We start from the raw sequence: 25,475 nt of genomic DNA, 5'->3' as shown, positions 1-25,475 counted from the left end.
TTCTACCTACATCTTATTATGATGCATATACAGGCTCAAGATCAACAACATGCATTTCGTTGAGATCACTATTCACTCGCAGTCAGTATTTGGTGAGGCCTTCTTGCTTCTGAGAGACTCTGTTTTCATTTCAGTTTTAGGAGTAGTTGAGGTGTCGTGGGTCTTTTCCCAGCGTCTATCTTGAATTGTTAGAGGCTTCATAGACAGAGAAGATTAGATACATTATTGTTCTATCAGGTTCTTGATTTTTACAAGTGATGACTTATGTTGAGTATTTTAAGACTGTAATTTAAGACTCTTCTTTGAATGTCTAAAGGTTCATCTATCTAAGCTTCCGCATATTATGTAAAGTTATGTGAGTCGTGGTAGCCAGGCCAGGGGTTCGCTTGAGGATCAGAAATGGTTCTCGAGTACTAGTCACGTCCAGGGTGTAGGCTCGGGTCGTGAAAATAAAAAATTGAATCTTAAATGACTAGTTAAAATTGAAAAAGTACAGACTACTCCACCATTGAAAACCAACCCTGCTTCTCCCCCTACCCCTTGTTGGGTTCGAAAGTGATTGCGGCATTATGTGGAAACTTACAATTGCAAATTATATGGTCGATATATCATATAAAAATAAAAGCATACTAAAAAAATATTATTGATATGATTTGGCCAACCTCCCTACATATTATAAACTATAATATTGAAAAAATCATAAATATATTGGGAGAAAATTTCCCCTAAGCTAAACTCTTAAACGTCTACATTGTAAATGTTCTTGTGTTCTTGGTACGAGAAGATGCGTATTTAATTTATTGGATTCCAGACTTTCCCTTTAAAGAAAAGAATAAACCAAATATGGAAGAAAATTATATTTTCCTTTTAGGAAAGGTTGAATCATTTATGGTAATACTTTGACTCTTTTCAAGAATAAAATAAATTTCAAATAAGGTAAGAAAATCAAGGCAAAACCCCATCACCCCTCCCCCCTCAAACCCACCATAGAAACCCCAAATCTCCTTCGCCCATCATTTCATAGCCAACCCCCTTCTCCCCCCTCCCCCCCACACTCATCTCAAACCCACCATAAAAAAACCCTAAATTTCATTCTTCCATTAGTACATACTCATCAAGATTCAACACACAAATGACTTCATCAAAATTTGAACCAATTGATGACATACTTGATTTTGTAATCAAGAAACCAAATGGATTAAAAGGCCTAGTAGACAGAAGCCTTGAAATTATCCCAAATCGATGTATTCAACCAAAAGAACATAGACTAGCCAAATTCCAAATTGACAATCAAGAATAAACCCCAACAATTAAATTATCAAATTTTGATGATTTAAATGTTGAAAAATCAATTCAAGAAGCAGCAAGCAAATGGGATTTCTTCCAAATCATCAATCATGGGATCCCAATTGAAGTTCTTGAAGATTTGAAAGATGTAGCACATAAGTCCTTTGAATTGCCAGCTGAAGAAAAAGTTAAAGCATTATAAAGATAACCATAGTGCTGGTGAATCTGTGTTGATGTTTTGGAGTGCTATTGGTGAGAAAAATGAGAAAGTTTTCGAGTGGAGAGATAGTATAAAACATCGTTGTAATCCACAAAATGATAGCAATCTTTGGCCTCCACAAACAAGGTAACTTTTTTAGTTTTATGTTCTTTTTAATTTATAGGTCATGTGTTTTTGAATAAGTAAAAAAGCATACATATAATATTACTTTTTTCATGAGTTTCATATCTTTAACTGTAAGGTGTTTGTGTTTTTTCTCTGAACTATTCTTAGCTATTGTGTCACGACCCGAGTCTACACCTTGGACGTGGCCAACACTTGAGAACCATTGCTGGTCCCCAAGCGAACCCTCATCCTGGTTGACTGCAAACAGAAGACTAACTTAAGCATGCAAAAGCTTAAAACTGAATAATATTCAATAAACTCAACTGTTCAAAACTTTAACTCAAATGAACAACTTAGAATAAAAATAATATATTCAACTCGCCATAAAATAGGCACTTAAGTCTTTAAAATATTTAATAAAACAAATGAATAATACAGATGTGAGATCCCGTGGTTCTTTCACATAATATGTGTATCATTGAATGAGTGTATGAGGCTTATATGACTTGGTGTATCATTTCAGGAGAATAAGGTTGCAAAGGGGAGGTATAAAAAATAAAAAATCAAAAATCAAAGAATTAGACTAACGTTAATGTCCATTCTAATACCCCGCCCGTTCAGAACGCTTGAGTTAACCGGTACCTTTGGAGATAAGACAAAGAGTGTCTTATATGCTAATAAGGATGTTTTATAAGGTGATATACTTGCCCAATGATCGTAAGTTAAGTTTTGAAGTCAAGCAAGTTGAGAAATAAAAAGTTGGCAAAAGTTAGAGTAAGTTTCTTTGATAAATTTTCTGAAAATTGGGTTAAATGTCTTGGTTCTTTTCTCCCAATCTACAAAGCTTTAGAAGAACCCCAATATATGAAATTGAAGGTCTACGAGTCTACTTTCTAACACACTAAACCATTTGTCCATACAACTTCAGAATTGAGAGATATTCAGATTTTAATGAGACTGCACAAGCAGGCACGTAAAGGTAGGTCCCTCTCCCCTATGTCGGTTTAGCTCTACAAGTTCAGATTTCCCTTCGTTTTATCTCATTATTTTCGACCAAAATAAGAATAAAACAGTCCTAAATCCTCTCTAAAGGTTCCCCTATCATCCAAGCAAATATTTACAAGATTTCAATGTGGTTTCACCCTCGGAACGTTCATAGAGATTGTGTTATTTCTTTCCTCCTCGTTGGTTGTGATTTGAAGGATTATTCATGGTGAAGGAGCCTCGTTTTCTATGTGGTGTTGCTGCTGTTTGGAGGTAATAATTCTCACCCTTCATTTTATTGAGTGAGTCCAAGTTATAGCTATGCTATATAAGCAAGAACACGAATAGACGGCTGGAAAAATCGTATTTGGATAGTTACGTGATGTTGGGCTTTTTTTGAAGTGTTTTTTGATATTGTTGTTGCTGGAATATTTTTGTAAATGCTTTGTATGTGTGTGGTTCTTGTTGATATGAGTCTGGAAGAGAAGAATAAGTATAGATGGATATTTAATTGTAACATAAATTAGTGTAACGTTGGTTCTATTATTGCATTGCAATTTTCAAATTATTTCTTCTTGGTTCAACGTCTTGCGTTTAAGGAGACTGTTTGTTATTGACAAGACATGTTAATGTACTGCAAGCTCCATCAAGTTTAAGTTTAGGTTTTGTCCTTTTAAGCTCTTATTGCATATGAAGAGAAAGACATGACTCCAAATGTAATTATTGGACGAACGTATAGGATGATGATTGGAAGCGGCGAGTTCAAGTTATTATGGTTATATTGAACAATTATAGGACTGTATTATACTTATTTTTTATGGCTTTAATGGTTTGAAGACTCGTGGTTAGGATTTGGTTATGGTTATTTTGGGTTGGAAAAGAGGGGTGTGGTGATACGCCGAGTTTTAATTGTTGTGCAAGCATACTCTATTTGGTTGTTATTGACTATTGTGTAGGCCTCCACTTGTTAATAGCTACTGCGAAATGCATGTTATGTCATTAATTTGAGGTTGTAATTTGGAGAAGAGAAGGTAGTGAAGCATACATTTAAAAATGGTTTGGCGAGTTAATTACTCTGCAAGTGAGCTCTAAATTGCTACGTTGACCCTGACGTGTTAATATTCTGCTTGTAATGGTTGTGTGACATGATTTTCTGTAGACTACACACTGTAAGGAAGGGGGTACAATCCATATTGATACAACAAGACCCAAAATCGAGGTATGTTAAGGATAAGCACTGTACTTCCTTTGGGCACGAATTTTGGAAATCCTAAATCGTGAAATATTGTTTTACTACTCTATTGCTAGAAAGTCCTTTTGTGAAAGGCATTGAGATTGCAGCTGGCGTATTTTTGTTACTCCATTATGTTGATATTCCACTCGTTCAATTAGATAGGGTATTCAGCGTCTCTATGTCATTTTGTTGATTCTCTTGACTATAGGTACATGTGTACAAATTCTTATTCTTCTTTAGATGTAGTAACTTAAAAAAGATTAGGGATGAACATTATGAATTTGAAATCAGTCCTCCTTCCTTGCTAATTTATATTTGTGAAAACTTTAAAATAAAATGTCGATCACCAAAACTATTAAATATAAATTGTAGGTTTAAACTACTAAAGTACGATTTTTCTGAAATACTTTCTTTTACAAACCACTAAGGAAACATATATATATACTAAGTGAATAACTTTAAGCTCTTTATGAACATCCTCAAGTTTAAGTTGCCTTTCTAAATCCAAGTTAAGTGTTCCAGTTTAATCTACAAGTATATAAGTTTCACGAGATATTTACATGTGATACGAAACTGATTACGAGACTATGAGGACAAGAGTACCAATGAGCCAAGATTGGCAACATGATTCAGGTAACAAATACATTACGGATCCATGACATTACATGCTATGCATTCTACTTCCGAGCTATAATCAGAAGGTATGGGGCCTATTGCCTATATTTATACGTATGAGACACAAATGGCCACAAGTTGGCGAATATGATCTCGGTTTGCTACCGGAAGGCACCACTATTGCTAGCACTTGGTTGGGTATGACATGCATTTGCATCTATATATATATATATATATATATATATATATATATTCACGACATACGATTATGCGAGCATACCATGCATATTTAATCTATATAAGGTTTGATGTCAGCCATAGCGGCTACCAGAGTTTCTGTTTCAGGTGGTATCTTTATTCCCCTTTTTATAGTAACTATTTATTATTCTATTTTCTGCCTTACATACCAATACATTTTTATTCGTACTGACGTCCCGTTGCCTAGGACACATTTTTGTTTCGTGCGTGCAGGTCCAGGTAGGGATTCTGATGACCCCTCTGCTAGGATTCGGGGTTCAGCTATGAGTTGGTAAGCTCCACTTCTTCCTGAAGCTTTCATAGAATGTTACTTTTATTGTACAGTCTGGGTATAATTGGGGCATTGTCCCGACCAGCGCTTATGTCACTCATAGAGGCTATTGTGGACACAGTATTCTGGGTTTCTTTCTGCAGCTTCTAGTTTCCAACCACAGAGGCTTGGCATGTATAGATATGTATGTATGTATATCTTCATCGTAGCCTTGTCGGCTAGCTTCATATTATCTTTGGTTTGTCTATTTTCGTCTATATGACTTACTGATATTCAGGTTATGACCTTAAGGGTCCAGTCATAGTATTTTAGATGTTATGCTGCCCGAATTTCTAAGCCCTCAGTTGAGTCAGTTGGTATGTTTATATGGCTAACTCGATTGCTTAAGGTGTTGAGTTCCAGTCACGCCTTCTCTAGTTTGGGGCGTGACAAACTTGGTATCGGAGCAGGTCGTGCCCCAGGGAGTCTACAAGTCGTGTCTTGTAGATTCTTGTTTATGGGTGTGTTATGCACCACACTTATAATCAAGAGGCTATAGGGTAATTAGGATTGGTTACATTTCTTTCAAATTATAAAACGTGCTACAGAGCTGAGTTATAAGTACGTATGAAATCTGAATCGTGCTTTGTGTTTCACATACGCTCAAGAGGATTAATCGAGGTTCTACGGTAGAGATTGTTTGTCATCGAAATTTTTTTTAGACGTGATAGGGCTAGAGATGCTCGACTTTGCTATTGATATGTGAATGGATTGGTGGAAACCTTATTATGTAGATGCCGACTACCAAGAGAAGACTGTTAGATTTCAGTTCTGAGGGGAAGTAGTATGAGAATGGAAGGGTAATGGTGCAATGCCAAAAGGCAAGTTTATTTGCAATCTTTAGGCAAGGAAATGTTTGCCAATGGCTGTACTTATCATATTTTCCGAGCGAGTTTAAGATATTGATATTGAGACCTCGACTCTTCAGTTATTATAGTGGGCAATGAGTTTCTAGGTGTATTTCTAGGTGAGCTTCTTGCTATTTCCCTGGAACAAGTGATAAATTTTTCTACTGATACATTACGAGATGCTCTGTCGATATTAATTTCCCCATTTAGAATTGCACCAACAAAATTGAAGGATATATTAGATAAGAGCTTTAACAGGACTAGTGCATCACCAAGCGGTGCACCAATGTTATTTGTTCGGAAGAAAGATGAATCATTGTAGAAGTGTATAGACTACAAAAAAACTGAATAAAGTGACTATAAAGAACACATATCCACTACAAAGGATTGATGGATTTTCTCAACCAACTATATGATGTCGGATGCTTCCCAAAGATTAATTTACATTTAGGGTACCACTAGGTACTTGTTCGAGAGAGTAATGCTTCAAAGACAACTTTCAGGATTAGATATGGCTATTTTGAGTTTCTTGTAATGTCTTTCAGATTGGCGAATGACCCAACAATATTTATGAACCTGATGAATAGTATATCAATGTCATTCTATACTTGTTCGTAATTGTATTGGTTAATGATATTCTGGTACATTTCATTCAGAGGCAAATTATAGAGATCATCACTAAGTAGTGCTTCAGTTACCCCAAGGTTAGAGGTTGTAAGCTAAATTCTCAAAGTATGAGTTCTAGTTGTATTTAATGGTTTTTTTTTGCCGGGGCCATATTGTATTAGATGCAGGTATTCAGGTATACTTACAGAAGAATGAGGTTGTGAAGACTTGGCCTAGACCTATAAACCTGGTCGAAGTTCGAATCTTTCTGAGGGTTAGTGGAGTATTATATAAGTTTTGTGGAAGATTTTTTTTTCTCCACTTTCAACACCTCTAACAAAGTTGACTTAAAAAGAAGTTAAGTTTCAGTGGACTATAGCCTATGAGGGGAGATTCCAAGAGCTGAGATATCAAATGACTTTAACACCAGTTCTGACCCTACAAGAAGGTCAAGAGGGAAATGTAGTGTATTATTATGCTTCAAGAATTAGGCTGGTTTATGTTCTGAAACATTAAACAAAGGCAATTATTTATGCTTCGTGATAGTTAATGAAGAATGAAAAGAACTACTCGACCTACGATTTAGAGATGACTGCAATTATTCATTCCTTGAGGATTTTGAGGCATTACCTGAATGTTTTTAATGTTGATATTTATACAGATCCTAAGAGCCCCCAGTATATTTTTAGACTGGAAAAGGTAATTCTACAATAGCGTAGATGGAATGAATCGCTGAAAGTTATTGATGTGGGTATCTTATATCATCCAAGGTAAGTAAAATCTAGTAGCGGATGCCCTTAGTTTTACTATGGGTAGTTTATCACCTTTGGGAACTGAGAACCAGGAGATGGCCTAAGAGCTCCATCAACTAGCTGGTTTGGGGTTAGATTATAAAACTCCAATGATACTAGAGTCACAGTTCAGGACTGGGTAATATCATCTCTATTTGTTGAGGTGAAGGCTTGAAAAAGTGAAGATCATAGCTTAGATGAGCTTAGAGGCAAGGCTTAGGAACAAAAAAAAATTCACCTTTGATAGAGTCGAAGCGACAGTCTTCAAATTCAGAGATCAGTTATATGTTCTGAATGCCACACGACTTCTATTGAAAAATATGGGACATGCAAACCATTCTCACTTCTATGTTCACATAGGGACCATGAAAATGTGTCATGGTATTAATGAGATATGTTGTTAATAGGGAGAGGTAGAGCATTAGAAGCTTAGTTTGCTAACTCAGGAGATAGTTATTCCATTGTGGAAGTGGAAAGAGATAAAAGTGAATTTTGTCACATGTTTCCATATTCGCAAGGGAAGATCAAATTCCATTTGGGTGATTATTCACAAGTTGACGATATCAGCCCATTTTTGTCTAGTCAGGACTACCTTCTTGTGGAATATGTTGGGATGCACATTAGAGTGTTATTTATACTCAATTATGTCTTAGTATAGATTACTTTAAATAGATGGACACATTTTATAGCACAACACAGAGATCCTTGTTGAAGGGTTTGGGGACTCAAGTTAATCTTAGTACGGAATTTCATCTTCAGATTGATGGCCAAGCTGAACATATAATCTAAATGCTCAAGGACATGTTATGGGTATGTGTGCTAGATTTTCATGGAAACTAGGGTGATCACGTGTTACTGGTTGAGTTTTCTTATAATAACAACTTCCAAGCAAGTATTCAAATAGCTCCTTATGAAGCACTCTATGGAAGAAGTGCAGGTCACCAATTTATTGGTTCAAGATCAGGGAAGTAGAGTTGCTAGGTCATGATCTAATCTAACAAGTTATGGACAAGGTAAAGCTTAGTAGAGATCGGTTGTAGATACCACAGAGTAGTCAGAAGTCTTATACAGATGTTTGACTACGAGACTTAGAGTTTGATGTAGAAGATTGGTTTTTCTTCAAAGTATGGCCTATGAAGGGTTTCATGCGATTAGTCAAGAAAGGAAAACCGAGTCCAAGGAATGTAGGGCCATATAATATTATTTGGAGGATTGGTAGGGTGGCTTATGAGATTGATTTCCCTTCAGAAGTTAAAGAAGTTCATCCGGTGTTCCATGTATCTAGTTTATAGAAGTACATCAAAAATGCTTTGAATTATCCCCGTTAAGGATATTCTTGTCTCTATAGACTTGTTTTATGCTAAGGTGTTAGTGGCCATTTTGGTTTGGTAGGTAAGAAAGATTTGGACTGAAGAAGTGGATTCTATGAAAGTGTTACGGTGGAATAACAACGTTGAGGAAATAACTTGAGAAGCCGAGGAAGAAATAGGGAAGAATTACGCCCAACTATTGACGACTTACGTTGAGTTGTTTTTCAATAATTGACAATTATTCATGTACACAAACTTAATTGGATTTTGAATACCTCAAAAATGCAGTTTATATGGATTGTCGCAAGCTAGATATATGAAGCCTTGCAATTGGATTTTTTGAACTGGATTTAAGATTTGCGAACGTAAAAAATATTTTCTTGCAAATAGTAAAGTAACAACAAAGAATACAACTAAGAGATTGTTCGAATCCATTCGCAGACGAATGTTCTTAAGGAGGGGAGAATGTGAGATCCCGTGGTTCTTTCGCATAATATGTGTATCATTGAATGAGTGTATGAGGCTTATATGACTTGGTGTATCATTTTAGGAGAATAAATTTGCAAAGGAGAGGTAAAAAAAAGTCAAAGAATTAGACTAACGTTAATGTCCATTCTAATACCCCACCCGTTCAGAACACTTGAGTTAACCGATACCTTTGGGGATAAGACAAAGAGTGTCTTATATGCTAATAAGGTTGTTTTATAAGGTGATATAGTCGCCCAATGATCGTAATTAAGTTTTGAAGTCAAGCAAGTTGAGAAACAAAAAGTTGGCAAAAGTTAGAGTAAGTTTCTTTTTAAAATTTTCTGAAAATTGGGTTTAATGTCTCGGAGCTTTTCTCCCAATCTACAAAGCTTTAGAAGAACCCCAATATATGAAATTGAAGGTCTACGAGTCTACTTTCCAACGCACTAAACCATTTGTCCATATGACTTCAGAATTGAGAGATATTCAGATTTTAGTGAGACTGCACAAGCAGGCACGTGAAGGTGGGTCCCTCGCTCCTATGTCGGTTTAGCTCTATAAGATCAGATTTCCCTTCGTTTTATCTCATTATTTTCGACCAAAATAAGAATAAACAGTCCTAAATCCTCTCTAAAGGTTCCCTATCATCCAAGCAAATATTTACAAGATTTCAACATGGTTTCACCCTTGGAACGTTCATAGAGATTATGTTATTTCTTTCCTCCTCGTTGGTTGTGATTTGAAGGATTATTCATGGTGAAGGAGCCTCATTTTCTATGTGGTGTTGCTGCTGTTTGGAGGTAATAATTCTCACCCTTCATTTTATTGAGTGAGTCCAAGTTATTGTTATGCTATATAGGCAAGAACACGAATAAACGGCTGGAAAAATTGTATTTGGATAGTTACGTGATGTTGGGCTATTTTGAAGTGTTTTCTGATATTGTTGTTGCTAGAATATTTTTGTACATGCTTTGTATGTGTGTGGATCTTGTTGATATGAGTCTGGTAGAGAAGAAGAAGTATAGATGGATATTTAATTGTAACATAAATTATTGTAACGTTGGTTCTATTAATGCATTGCAATTTTCAAATTGTTTCTTCTTGGTTCAACGTCTTGCGTTTAAGGAGACTGTTTGTTATTGACAAGACATGTTAATGTACTGCAAGCTCCATCAAGTTTAAGTTTAGGTTTTGTCCTTTTAAGCTCTTATTGCATATGAAGAGAAAGACATGACTCCAAATGTAATTATTAGACGAACGTATAGGATGATGATTGGAAGCGGCGAGTTCAAGTTATTATGGTTATATTGAACAATTATAGGACTGTATTATACTTATTTTTTATGGCTTTAATGGTTTGAAGACTCGTGGTTAGGATTTGGTTATGGTTATTTTGGGTTGGAAAAGAGGGGTGTGGTGATACGCCGAGTTTTAATTGTTGTGCAAGCATACTCTATTTGGTTGTTATTGACTATTGTGTAGGCCTCCACTTGTTAATAGCTACTGCGAAATGCATGTTATGTCATTAATTTGAGGTTGTAATTTGGAGAAGAGAAGGTAGTGAATCATACATTTAAAAATGGTTTGGCGAGTTAAGTACTCTGCAAGTGAGCTCTAAATTGCTACTTTGACCCTGTCTACTTCTTCATGGAGCTTTCATAAGATGTTGCTTTTATTGTACAGTCTGGGTATAATTGGGGCATTGTCTCGACTAGCGCTTATGTCACTCACAGAGGCTATTGTGGACACAGTATTCTGGGTTTCTTTTTGCAGCCTCCAGTTTCCAGCCACATAGGCTTGGCATGCATAGATATGTATGTATGTGTGTATATCTTCATTGTAGACTTGTCGGCTAGCTAGTACCATATTATCTTTGGTTTGTCTACCTTCGTCTATATGACTTACTGATATTCAGGTTATGACCTTAAGGGTCCAGTCATAGTATTTTAGATGTTATGCTGCCTGACTTTCTAAGCCCTCAGTTGGTATGTTTATGTGGCTAACTCGATTGCTTAAGGTGTCGAGTGCCAGTCACACCTTCTCTAGTTTGGGGCATGACAACAGACTTCTCAACTATACTGACTATCTATGAAGCCTCTAACTTATAAAGATGGAAGTCGGGACAAGACCTACGACATCCTAACTAAACTGAAAAGTAAATGAAATCCTCAGGAAAATAAGGAGGCTTACCAAAGCTAACTCGAACTCTCGAATGTATCAACAAATCTCCTGTTGATGATCTTGAATACCTGTGTCTGCATCATGAAAAGATGCAGGCCAAATGGCTCAGTACGTGGAATGTACGAGCATGTAAGAGGAATTCTAAAGCATAACATAAGCTTCAAACTTGATACATAGGAAATATACTTATCTCTTTTCAAACTTACTCAACTCAAGGAATACTCAAGAATACTCAAAACTACTCAACTTACTCAACTCAGAAGTATTCAAGGATAAGATACTCAACTCAGAGATTAGATACTCAACTCAAAGAGATGATATTCGACTCTGGATACTCAACTCAATATAAAGCAACAATACACATGCAATATATGGAAAATTTTATAAAACAGTAAAACAACTTAGTTCGTTAAAGAAAATGCAATAACAAACTCAACTTTACTTATATAATAAAGTAATATAGTTTATGTTGGAGTTTCTCTAACCGACAACCTTCACTTAAGAGTTATAGTGATGATACAACACTTTACCTCATGCTGCCAAGGACCATCCTATACCCTGCCAAAGGCATAGGACCTGAACTACTAAGTGGATCCACTAGTCTATGTGAAAAAGATTCATCTAAAAAGTATGACCCTTTTCTACCCATGATGGCTACATGGTTTTCATGGAGACTTGAGTTAATATGAAACTCGCATCCCCACATCGGTGCTCAATAATACTCCTAAAATATACTTAGCTCATCTGTTTTTAAAACAACTTCTTCTCTGATTTGAGATAATTACTAAAACTTAGCTTAAAAGCTCTCTTGGAATCGATGTTCCCTTTTCTTGATCAAAACTCTTTTGGAAATCTCAGTTTCCTCTCATCTTAAATGTGAAAACATTTACTCTTGGGAAGACTTAGTTCCCATATATCATTTTAAAGAAAATGAACTTTACTCTTACTCTTTACTCAACTTCAAAGCTTGAATCTTAAAACAAAGTTTAAACATTTGTAAAAGACTTCTTAAAATATGGTTTATGCCGAATGATAGACATGAACGACTCAATGCAAGGTTTTCAATAACCATAGATATAACTCAATACTTGGAACTCAAGAACTTTAATGATACTACTCATCTCAAGATTTTTCGACTTATTGTGTTCATTCGGAATTATGGGCATGAAATATTCAACTCAAGTACTCAAAGATGCTTCTCAAAAGGGATTAGGAACTCAACACTTAAAGGCTTAGAACTTGAAGATACTACTCCTGTCAAAGGTACTCAACTGATGGAGTTCATGCAGAAGTTATGGGCATGAACGACTTGACTCAAGGGTCAAAATATCAATAAGGAACTTAGGTATACGACTCTTCTCATTCTCATAGTTACTTCTCAAAACTTAACTCAAATCGATGGTGGATCTCAAAGGATTCACAATTGAACTCAAAGACTTTCTTGAACTATACTCTTAACTCTCTCTTGAATGTGAATTATGATTTCAAAAGTTATGGTTCATGATATGAATGATCTAGGTGATAGTGTGGACTCATGAATATATTCTTCTCACTCTTATTCTCACTTACTTGAGTCTTGAAATAAGTTATAGAAATTGTAGAAGACTCCTCAGAAGGACTCAAAGGGACTCTCTCAAAATGATCGGAAGAACTCTTAAGACTTAACTCTTAACTTTACCTTGAATTTGAATTATGAATTCAAGGTTATGATCATGTTATGAAAGATTTCTAAATGTTTGGAAGTAGTTAGGAGTGTTTAGAATCAATGGGGTGAAGATACACTTCAAAAGAACTCAAACTACACAACCGACGGAGAATGAGTGGGGGCAGGCGACCCTGGTGCATTCTGGGCGTGGGGCGCCACCCCCTTAACTTCAGAGACTGCATATGGGCGCACTGCAAGGGCGTCGCCCCAGCCCCTTGGGCACATCTGGGGTGCGCTGCGCCAGCCTCTCCCCAGGCCAAGTTCGACGAATTTCGCCTCTCGTTTTTTTATCCTAAATCGCTTTTAATCAATTTATTTTCTCAAGTTTTCCTTAGATTAAATTACCCAACCTAAGTACACACTAATCCACTCAAAACAATCACTTTCATCTCAAGAAATCATCATAACCCCAAAAAAACAAGATTTAGAATGAACTTCAAGAACACCTACCAAGAACTTAAATCCTTTAACTTTTTGAGAATCAAAACTTCGCTGAAAATAATATGTTTGGCGTGTGGGTGAACAAACCCAATGCCATGGAAGCTTACATACCTCTTAGGGATCAAACCCATGGCGACAATCCACAACAACTCTCAAGAATTTCGACGAACGCTTCAATCCTTTCCCTTTTCTCCTCCTCTCTCTTCTTCTTTTCTCTTCTTGAACTCTCAACTAAAACCCTAGGCGTAAACTAGGATTATTAAACTGAAACTAATCAGATTAGACCCCTAAAATGTTACTAAAAATGAATTAAATCTGATTTGGTAAGGAAAAGACCAAAATACCCCTCTAAAATCCGGTTTTGACTTTCCTTATCTAGACAGCCCAACTTCGAATGGACATATCTCCTTCATACGAACTCGAAACTGAGAAAACTCGATGGCGTTGGAAATAAAACTCAAAGATATTTCCTACGGTATCCAGTAGCACACCTAAATCATCCTGAGCTAGAAGTTATGGTCGTTTGAAGTCGACCCAAAACTCATACTTAGCTTAACTTACAAAATTTCAGATTTTGCTATTTCCAATTTAATTCTTTTTGGAACTCAAAGTGCTACATCTAGTGACCTTAACACTTAAGAAATTTCTAATTCCTTGGTAAAATCTCACTCACTACGAAGAACTGTTCGAGTCTTAGTTTGAAAATTTTTCTAGGGTGTTACATATTTATCAAAACAAACCTCGAAACATACTAGACCAAGTGTCTCAATACAATCACAAAAGGTTGTATCACAAAGTTAATTAGGCATAAAATTTCATCCTAATGGCAACTGACTCATTAATTTTGAGATGTGTTTTGATAATTAGTTGATGATAGTTCAGATAAGAGGCTTGCAAAAATGTGTTACTTCTGGCGTGTTTTTGACCATTATCTCTAAATTTTATAAAGGTGTATATAACTTAAATCAGAATTATATTGCATATGTAGGAAAATTTTTTTATCCTTTTTACAATAATATATCTAGTATAATTCCACAGTAGGGTATGGAGATGAGAGGATGTTCGCAGATCTTATTTGTAACTTTCTTTGTAAAAATGTTCTTTCTGATGGACTATCAGAACACTCTTAGTAAAATTCTTGAATTTGACATCAAATTTCCTTGCTGTTAAATTTCTTATGCTCTTAACGAAATTCTTGACTTTGTCACTGATTTATAGGAACCAAGTCTTGGAATATCAAAACTGGGTAAAACAACTTGTTAAAAAGTTGTTAGATGTGCTATTAAAGGGTCTCTATGTCAATGAAATTGATGAATCTTTAGAACCTCTCTTGATGGGAACTATGGCTATCAACATAAACTACTATCCACCATGCTCAAATCAAAGTATCACCTGTAATATCCCAAAAATTTCTAAGTTAAGACTCGAGTCATTATTTATGGTGAATAAGATTTGTACAGAGTGATTCTAAATTTTCTTAGATGTTAAGGTCACTAAAATTCTGTAGCATAAAGTTGAGTTGAAAATTCTCCTTCCAATTGAGTTTCACTATGAAATTTTTCTTGGGTCAACTTCAATCGACCATCTCTTTTATCACACAAAGAATTAGGTGGCTCATGAGCAATCAAATCGAAGGTCTTTGAGTCCTCTTTCCAACGCCACCAAGTTTGCTAAATTACGAACCATGAGTAAAAAGTTATGTCCACTTGAGTGAATCATCTCCATTTAAGGCTTTCCATTCGTTTTAGGAAAGGGTATTTTGGTCTTGTCTTTTTTCCCACTTGTCTTAGCATGTTTTTCCTGACCCAATTAAGGGTTTAATCAAATTCTAAAATACCCATTCACGTTCTAATCACTTAGGTATTTTAGAGCAATGTGTCAAGAAGAGGAAAAAAAGGGTTTACAAGCGTTCATTAAAGAGTTGAGGAAATTTTCTAAGAGCAATTGTTCTTTCAAGATATGTGAGGTTTTCCATAGTGATGGACTTTTTCTTCCTCACTCCAATATGTAATTCATCCATTAATTCATACATGAAATCGTTTATTTAAAGATTCTTGAGTAGTTCTTGAGTTTTAGCCCCATTCTTTATCAATGGAGGTTTTGAGTTTTTGAGGTGAGGGTCTTGCGAATGAGTGGTGTTTATTAATAGAATTTGAGTGAGATTTCAATGATTTTGTGTTGGATTTATGAATCAAAGAGATTTTGGAAGAAACCAATCGATTCAAAATGAGCTAGGACCCAAAATTTAACAAGAAAAATTGTCGGATTTCTGGGTTCGGGCTGGGGCAATGCGCTCCCATAGTGCCAGGAGAGCTGGGGCAATGCGCCCTCATAGTGCCAGAAGGGCTGGCGCTCTATGCCATTAGTGCGCCTCAAAGTACTCCCAGTACTTTTGGGGCTAGCACGACGCGCCACCGATACGCTAGAGCCGTCTGCCCTTTTTCTTCTCCGTTCTTCATCCCAAAAGTGTTCCTTTGAATCGTGTCTTCTTTCTCTTCTTGATATTAAGTCTTGAAGTATTCATTAATACTTGAGAGATCCTACATATCTTATTCACAACTCTTAATTTACACTTCGAATTAAAGTAAAGTTAAGAGGAAAGTTCAAGAGGTCCTTTTTAAGTCATCTTGAGAAGTCTTTTGCAATTAACTATAGACATGAACTAAGTCTTGAGTAAATGAGTATGAGCATGAAAAGAGTTGTATTTATGAGTCTACATTGTTATTAAGATCCTTGAGTTGAGTCGTTCATGCCTATAATTCTGCATGAACCTTATGAAGTGAGTATTCTTGAGATGAGTAGTATCGTTGAGTTCTTGAGTTCTGAGTACTAAGTTTTCATATTGTTATTGAGATCCTTGAGTTAAGTCGTTCATGTTCATAATTCCTCATGAACCTTATAAATTTAGTTATAAATCTTGAGAAGCTTTTTTTTTAAAGCTAATATTTGAGTTTTAAACTGAGTTCTTGAGGAAGTAAAGAAGAGTTTTGAGAAAAAGTTTTTAAAATATGATTAGTATAACAGTCGAGTATGTCATCAATGTTTAAGCAGTATGGTATTTAAATATGACATCAATGTTTATGCAGTATGACTTCCCGAGTCATAAATGATCATATCACAATATGATTTTGATATATTTTTGAGAAAGAATTTTCAAATATGAATTAAGAGTATAAGGGAACTAAGTATTCCCAAAGGTATCAGTTTTTACATTAATAACAGAGAAACTTTGAATTCTAAATGAGTTAATGAGTTCAGATATATTTAAGTGCAGTTATCTCATTTAAGTGGATAGTTTGAGCAATTATCTCAAACTAGAGGAAGAGTATGTTTTTAAACATTGAGCATGAGTATATATTATTGGGAGTAGTATAGAGCATTGATATAGGGATGAGTTCAGACAACTCACATTCCTCATAAACCATGTATGCCAACATGAGTACATGATCATACTTTTTAGATGAATCCTAAGTGCCTCCGGGCAGAGCTTAGTGGATCCACTTAGTTGAGGTGTCATATACCTCGACAAGGTATAGGACAATCCTGGCAGCGTGGGCGAGACAATATATCATCACGTAGCTCATAGTGATGGTTGTCAGTTAGAGAATCTCCCAAATAAGAATAAAAGTATTTTATTGTATAATTATACATCATTGAGATTTATCAGTTGTTTTATATTGCATCTATTATTGTTGCTTTGTATTGAGTTGAGTTGAGTATTTCTTCTATCCTTGTCAGTTTAATTAGTTATTGCTTTCAGTTTTCCCCTTACATACTCGTACATTCAATGTACTGATTCGACTTGCATCATTTTATGGTGCAATTATAGGTGTTCAGGATTATCGACAGGCGCTTCGTTGAGATCATTTGACATTCCAGTTAGCCTTGGTGAGCCTCCTTGCTTTCGTAGGGGTTCACATTTACTTCTTGTTTGGTTAAGTTGTTGGGGGTTCTATCCCGACACCTATCTTAATATTAGAGGCTTCATAGATAGTTTAAAAGTTGAGGAGTCTCTCATTATTTCATTTTGTTGTTGAGATGTATTGAGGTCATGAGACAGTTAACTATAACTTGTTAATTATTTTTAGACATTTATTGGAGTTGAGTTCAAATTGAGTTTTTAAATTTTAGTTATACATTTGGAGTTCCCATTTTACTCGAATGAATCTTCCTCTTTTAGTCAGCCAGGATGAGGGTTCGCTTGGGGACCACCAATGGTTCTCGAGTGTCGGCCACATCCAAGGTGTAGGCTGGGATCATGACATCACTATTGGGGTTCGCCGACGCTGCGACGTGTCCTGCATTACGCTGCTCTTCCAGAATGACACATGGGGCGTATATGTCTGAGGGACTAAAGGCGATAATTGTATCCACGTAAATCCAATCAAAGGTGCCTTGGCGGTTAACATAGGTGACTTGTTACAGATCATCAGCAATGATCGGTACAAAAGTATCAAGCATTGTGTAGCAGTTGATTCGAGCATGGCTCGAATATCAGTACCACTATTTCTGAATCCTAGCCTTGAGCGTGTCATTGGTCCATTTCAACAAATGCTGAAAGATTGAAAAAACCATTGTACAAACATATCTTGTTTTTTTATTATTGGGATTATTTCTTCCGTAAGAGGCCTTCTGATAAAGCATCACTAGATCTTGCTAAAAATTGATATTTTAATCTATAAATTATTTTATGTGAATGTCATTGTATTGTCAAATTTGTTATGACAAAAAGTCTCTATTTACATATCTAGTGAATTGATATGATTGTGTCGTAATCTTGTTTTGTTCTAATCATTTAATAATTTTATTTTACCCTTTATCCTACTTTTTGTTTATAATAACTTTACTTAATAATTTTTCTTTGTAATATTGTAAGTTTATTCTTCTGATCGTTGGTGTGTAACACTGTGATAATTTTAAACTTGAACTCTATAATTTGAAAATTTTGCTTTCTTTAAAGTGGATACTGAATATAGAATAAGAAAAAACATGTACTCATGATGGGCAGTAATAATCTCCGCCATCAATTAAAGATCTTGAGTTTAGAAATAAATTTGCATTTAGTTTTAAATCGGATATTGAATACAAAGTTAGGGGAGAAACACCTACTTAAATGACGCTTATCATTTTCAAATATCATGACCAGTATTAACTATCTCCATTATCAATAATAGATTTCGAGTTTAGAATGAATTTACTTTCACTCCTAAGACTAGTATCAAATATAGGGTGACTAACCCCCCCCTCCCAATCATCAATTATTGTGATAGGTAGTCTCTCAATGATGAAAACTAGTATCTAATGTCAAGTTTTTATTATAATATACTACGTAAATTCTACAAAAAAATTCATATCATCCCTTCACGAAGGGTCTCAATGTCAATGAAATTGATGAATCTTTAGAACCTCTCTTGATGGGAAATATGGATATCAACACAAACAACTATCCAACATGCCCAAATCCAAGTATCACCATTGGTTGTCGCCAACACTACAACGTTTCCTGCATCACTCTAGTCCTCCAGGACAACACAGAAGGCCTATATGTCCGAGGGACTAAAAGCGATAACTGGATCTACGTAAATCCAATCAAGGCGTTTTAGCGGTTAACATATAGATGTGACTCGTTGCAAATCATGAGCAACAATTGATACAAGAGTATCGAGCATTATGTAGCAGTTGATTCGAGTAGGGATCGAATATTTGTACCGTTATTTGTGAATTCTAGCCTTGATAGTGTCATTAGTCCATTACCACAAATGCTTACAGATGGAAAATAACTAGTGCATAAACATGTCCTGTTTTCTGATTATTGAGATTATTTCTTCTGTAAGAAGTCTTATGGTAAAGCAACACTAGATTTTGCTAAAATTTGATGTTTTAATCTACAAATTTCTTGTTATGTAAATGTTATCATACTGTCAAATTTGTTATTATGTAATGACAAAGAGCGTCTCTTTACGTAACCAGTGAGTTGGTATGATTATGTCGTTTTCTTGTTTTGTTCTAATCATTCAATAATCTCATTTTACCCTTTATCCTTCTTTTTGTTTATAATAACTTTACCCCATATTTTTTCTTTGTAATATTATAAGTTTATTCTTCTAATCATTGGTATGTAACACTGTGATAATTTTAAACTTGAACTCTATAATTTGAAAAAATGTGCTTTCTTTAAAGCAGATACCAAATATAAAATAAGAAAAACACATACTCATGATGGGTAGTAACAATCTCCACCATCAATTAAGGATCTCGAGTTTAGAAATGAATTTGCATTCAGTTTTATATCGGATACTCAATACAAAAAATGAGGGGGGAAAACACCTACTTAAATGAAGCTTATCATTTTCTAAGATCGTCACTGGTGGTAACTTTCTCCATCATCAACTATAGATTTCGAGTTTAGAGTGAATTTACTTTCACTCCTAAGACTGGTATCAAATATAGGGTGAACCCCCCCCCCCCCCAACCATCAAAGATTGTGATAGGTAGTTTTTCAATGACAAAAACTGATATCAAAAGTCAAGTTTTGAATTATCAAATACTACGTAAATTCTACAAAAACTTTACCCTAGCAACAAAAACTCATTCATGAAATTATGATTCGTCAAATCCATCCAAGTTTGGCCTGATCATTGACTCATTTATTTACTAGCTCAACACATTAAAAACTGTGTTGATATGTTGTAGAATGTAGTTTCAAACCTTTTAACAGGTATAATTAGTGTATAATTTTACATTTCTTGAATTTTGAGAAATTGGCATAGTTGAAAGTTAATAATTTCACATTTGACAATTGACACTATCTAACATGTTTGGACGGAGGTAAATTAATATGTCAATTTTCTAGCAAACGAAGAACACAAATATGATGATAAAGTAATGTATAAGGAAATGCACTCAAGCATATGAAATTTTTTATTCTAATAGATTTAAGTAGTACTGCTTTTATTTTTAAATCTTTTTCCTATTTACTCAAAAAATAATAATACACATTTGGTATATGTCCCCATCATATATTCTCAATTGTCATAAAATTTTATAGCTATAAAATTATAATATTAAAAGTAAAATAAAGTATTAAATTATAGTAGCGCTATTTTTGCTGTTAATTTTTTATGGATATAATAGAGTACACAAATTTCAAAAAAATATTATTCAAATAAACCACAATTCATGTATATGAACCCAAGAAGCCACCTCACTAATTTCTAAATAGCTATTTCTAGAAGATATATTGGATGATGATAATGTTTGATTAAACTTAAAAGAAAAAAAATTGAAACACTAAATAAAAAAATTATTCAAGAATTTTGTTTAGGTCAGTAATATATCATCCATATACCCCCACCCCACTCCCTTGAAATAATAGAATGAAGAAATAATGTTTTCCTCATTTGATGTTCGATATTCATGTTGAATCTAACTAAATTTGAATTCGTGCCAGAAAATCTTACATTTAGAGTAATCACTCCCTAACAAAAGTGACTTTGTAATCATAAAAACTCGAATCTAGAATGTCAGGTTAAAATTGAAAAAGTACAGACTTCTCCACCATTCAAAACTGACCCCGCTTCTCCCCCCTTTCCCTTGTTAAGTTCAAAATATGATTGGGGTATTATGCTGAAGCTTACAATTGAAAATCATATGGTCGATAAATCAGATGAAAAATAAAAGCATACTAAAAGTATATTGTTAATATGATTTGTCCAAACGACCTACATATTATTAAAGTAATTTTTTTTTGATAACCGAGAAATATGCATGTGACCTGTCCTTTGGACCAATCAAAACCTTCTAAACTCGGTGGATAATGGGCCCGCCCCTCTACCCTTCTCCACTTAAATACCGGGCTTCGGTTTGCATGGTGTGGGGCTTGAACCTATGACCTAAGTCACAAATCCTCCACCTTTTGCCACTCGAGCTTGGCCTTGGGGGCTAAAACTAATATTGAAAAAGAATAAACATATTGGGAGAAAATTTTCCCTAAGCTAAACTCCTACATGTCTACATTGTGAATGTTCTTGCGTTCTTGGTATGAGAAGATGTGTATTCAATTTATAGGATTTCAGAATTTTTGTCTAAAGAAAAGAATAAACCAAATATGGAAGAAATTTATATTTTCCTTTCTGGAAAAGTTGAAACATTTATGGTGATACTTTGACTTTCCTTCAAGAGAAAATAAACTTTAAATAAGGTAAGAAAATTAGGAAAAAGACCCTAGCACCCCTCCCCCCTCAAACCCACCATAAAAACCCCAAATGTCATTCTTCCATCATTTCATAGCTAACCCCCCTTCTTCCCACCACACACCATCTCAAACCCATCATAAAAAAACCTCCAAATTTTCTTTTTCTATTAATACACACTTATCGAGATTCAACACACAAATGACTTCATCAAAATTTGAACCAAACGATGACAAACTTGATTTTGTAATCAAGAAAGCAAATGGAATAAAAGGCCTAGTAGATCAAAGCCTTGAAATTATCCCAAATCAATGAATTCAACCAAAAGAACACAGACTAGACAAATCCCAAATTGACAATCAAGAATCAATCCCAACGATTGATTTATCAAATTTTGATGATTTAAATTCAAGAAGCAGCAAGCAAGTGGGGTTTGTTCCAAATCATCAATCATGGGATCTCAATTGAAGTTCTTGAAGATTTGAAAGATGCAGCACACAAGTACTTTGAATTGCCAACTGAAGAAAAAGTTAAGATTTTTAAAGAGAGCTATAGTGCTGGTGAATCTGTGTTAATGTTTTGGAGTGCTATTGGTGAGAAAAATGAGAAGGTTTTGGAGTGGAAGGATAGTATAAAACATGGTTGTAATCAAAAAAATGATAGCAATCTTTGGCCTCCTCAAACAAGGTAACTTTTTGGGTTTTCTATTCTATGTAACTTATAGGTCATGTGTTTTTGAGTAAGTAAAAAAGCATACATGTAGTATTACTTTTTTAATGAATCTCATATTTTTAATGGTAAGGTGTTTGTGTTTTCTATCTGAATTGTTAGCTATTTATCAAAACAAACCTTGAAACTTACTAGACCAAGTGTATCAATACATTCACAAAAGGTTGTGTCACAAGTTAATTAGGCATAAAATTTCGAACTATTGGCAACTGACTCATTAATTTAGATATGTGGTTTGATAATTAGTTGATGATAGTTCAGAGGAGACTTGCAATTTTAGGCGTGTTTTTGACCATTATCTCTAAATTTTATAAAGGTCTCTATAACTTAAAATCAGAATTATATTCCATATGTAGGAATTTTTTTTATCCTTTTTACAATAATATATCTAGTATAATTCCGCAAGTAGAGTATGGAGAGGATAAGATGTACGCAGATCTTATTGCTACCTTTGTAGAGTAAAAATGTTGTTTCTGATGGACTATCGGAAAACTCTTAGTGAGGTTCTTGACTTTGACATTAAATTAACTTGCCTTTAAATTTCGTACGCTCTTAACGAAATTCCTGACTTTGTCATTGGTTTATAGGAACCAAGTCTTGGAGTATCAAAAGTGGGCTAAACCACTTGCTAAAAAGTTGTTAGAGGTGCTATTAAAGGGCCTCAACGTCAACGAAATTGATGAATCTTTAGAACCTCTCATGATGGGAACTATGGCTATCAACATAAACTACTATCCACCATGCCCAAATCCAAGTATCACCATTGGGGCTCGCCGACACTGCGACGTATCCTGCATCACTCTTTTCTTCCAGGACGACATGGGAGGCTTATATGTCTGAGGGACTAAAGGTGATAATTGGATCCAGGTAAATCCAATCGAAGGTGCCTTAGCGGTTTACATTGGTGACTTATTGCAGATCATGAGCAATGATCGATACAAGAGTATCGAGCATTGTGTAGCAGTTGATTCAAGTAGGGCTCGAATATCTGTACCGCTATTTGTGAATCCTAGCCTTGACAGTGTCATTGGTCCATTTCCACAAGTGTTGAAAGATGGAGAAAAATTAGTGTACAAACATGTCTTGTTTTCTGATTATTGGGATTATTTCTTCCGTAAGAGGCCTTCTGGTAAAGCATCACTAGATTTTGCTAAAATTTAATATTTTAATCTACAAATTTCTTGTTATGTGAATGTTATTGTATTGTCAAATTTGTTATCATATAATGACAAAAAGTCTCTCTTTACATACCTGGTGAGTTGGTATGATTATTTTGTTATCTTGTTTTGATCTAATCATTTAATAATCTTTATCCTGCCTTTTGTTTATAATAACTTTACCCCATATATTTTTTGTAATATTGTAATTTTATTCTTCTAATCGTTGTTGTGTAACAATGTGATAATTTTAAATTTGAACTCTATAATTTGAAAAATGAACTTTCTTTAAAGTGGATACCGAATATAGAATAAGTAAAAACATGTGCTCATGATGGGTAGTAATTATCTCCGCCATCAATTAAAGATCTCGAGTTTAGAAATGAATTTGCATTTAGTTTTAAATTGGATACTTATTACAAAATGAGGGGAAAAACTCACACTTATATGACGCTTATCATTTTCTATGATCGTGACCAGTATTAACTATCTCCATCATCAACTATAGATTTTGAGTTTAGAATGAATTTACTTTCACTCCTAAGACTGGTATCAAATATAAGGTGAGGAAACCTACCCTCAATCACCAATAATTGTGATAGGCAGTCTCTCAATGAAAAAAACTGGTATCAAATTTCGAATTTCTATTATCAAATACTACGTAAATTCTACAAAAGATTCGCCCTAACAAAAAAAACTTCATTAATGAAAATATGATTCGTCAAATCCATCCAAGTTTGGCTTGATCATTGACCCATTTATTTACTAGCTCAACTCATTAAAGAAATTGTGTTGATATGTTGTAGAATGTAATTTCCGAACTTTTAACCATTATAGATTAGTGTATAATTTAACATTTCTTGAATGTTGAGCATTTGACATAGTTGAAATTTAATAATTTCACATTTGACACTATCTAACACGTTTGGAGAGAGGCAAATTATTGTGTCAATTTTCTAACAAACGAAGAACACAAATATGATGAAGATTTAATAATGTATGGGAAAATGCACTCAAGCATATTATGTTTTTTCTTCTAACATATTTAAGCAGTACTGTTTTTATGACTTTTTAATGCTTTTTCCTATTTACTCCAAAAACATATAGGGAAAACTACATAAAAGGGTCATAAAACCCAAACTAATTACATATTTCTACCCAAACCCAAAGTGATTCAAGAAATACCCTTTCTCTTAAAAATAATTACAACTCATACACTCCCTTCATGAAGGGTCTCAATGTCAATGAAATTACAGAATTTTTAGTACCTCTCTTGATGGAAATATGACTATCAACATAAACTACTATCCACCATGCCCAAATCCAAGTATCACCTTTAGTTGTCACCGACACTACAACGTGTCCTGCATCACTCTGCCCCTCTAGGACGACATGGGAGGCCTATATGTTCAGAGACTAAATGTGATAATTGGATCCACAAAAATCTAATCAAAGGCGCCTTAGCGGTTAACATATATAGGCTATTCGTTGCAGATCATGAGCAATGATAGATAAAAGAGTATTGAGCATTGTGTAGCAGTTGATTCGAGCAGGACTCAAATATATGTACAGCAGGTTGTGAATGCTAGCCTTGATAGTGTAATTGGTCCATTTCCACAAATGCTTAAAGATGGAGACAAACTAGTGTATAAACATGTTCGGTTTTCTGATTATTGGGATTATTTCTTCCATAAGAGGCCTTCTGGTAAAGCATCACTAGATTTTTCTAAAATTTGATGTTGTAATCTATAAATTTCATGTTAGGTAAATGTTATTGTATTGTCAAATTTGTTATTATGTAATGACAAAAAATGTCTCTTTACGTAACCAGTGAGTTGGTATGATTGTGTTGTTATCTTGTTTTGTTCTAATCATTCAATAATCTTATTTTACCTGTATCCTACTTTTTATTTATAATAACTTTACCCCATTTTTTTCTTTATAATATTTTTAAGTTTATTCTTTTAATCGTTGGTGTGTAACACTGTGATAATTTTAAACTTAAATTCTATAATTTGAAAAATGTGCTTTCTT

At 34.6% G+C, this 25,475-nt stretch overlaps 2 pseudogenes; both read left to right on the top strand.

Annotated features, from left to right (window-relative positions):
- Positions 1-1,132: 1,132 nt before the first annotated feature.
- Positions 1,133-18,030, top strand: LOC125840678 (feruloyl CoA ortho-hydroxylase F6H1-2-like; annotated as a pseudogene).
- Positions 18,031-21,756: 3,726 nt separating this feature from the next.
- On the top strand, positions 21,757-25,251 carry LOC125840643 (feruloyl CoA ortho-hydroxylase F6H1-1-like; annotated as a pseudogene).
- Positions 25,252-25,475: the final 224 nt, after the last annotated feature.

The sequence above is a fragment of the Solanum verrucosum genome, unplaced genomic scaffold, assembly GCF_900185275.1.
Source record: "Solanum verrucosum unplaced genomic scaffold, falcon-dt-bn FXZP01000176.1, whole genome shotgun sequence".
Taxonomy (NCBI): Eukaryota; Viridiplantae; Streptophyta; class Magnoliopsida; order Solanales; family Solanaceae; genus Solanum; species Solanum verrucosum.
The sequence above is the reverse complement of the archived record's forward strand: the minus strand, read 5'-3'. Positions and strand labels throughout refer to the sequence as shown.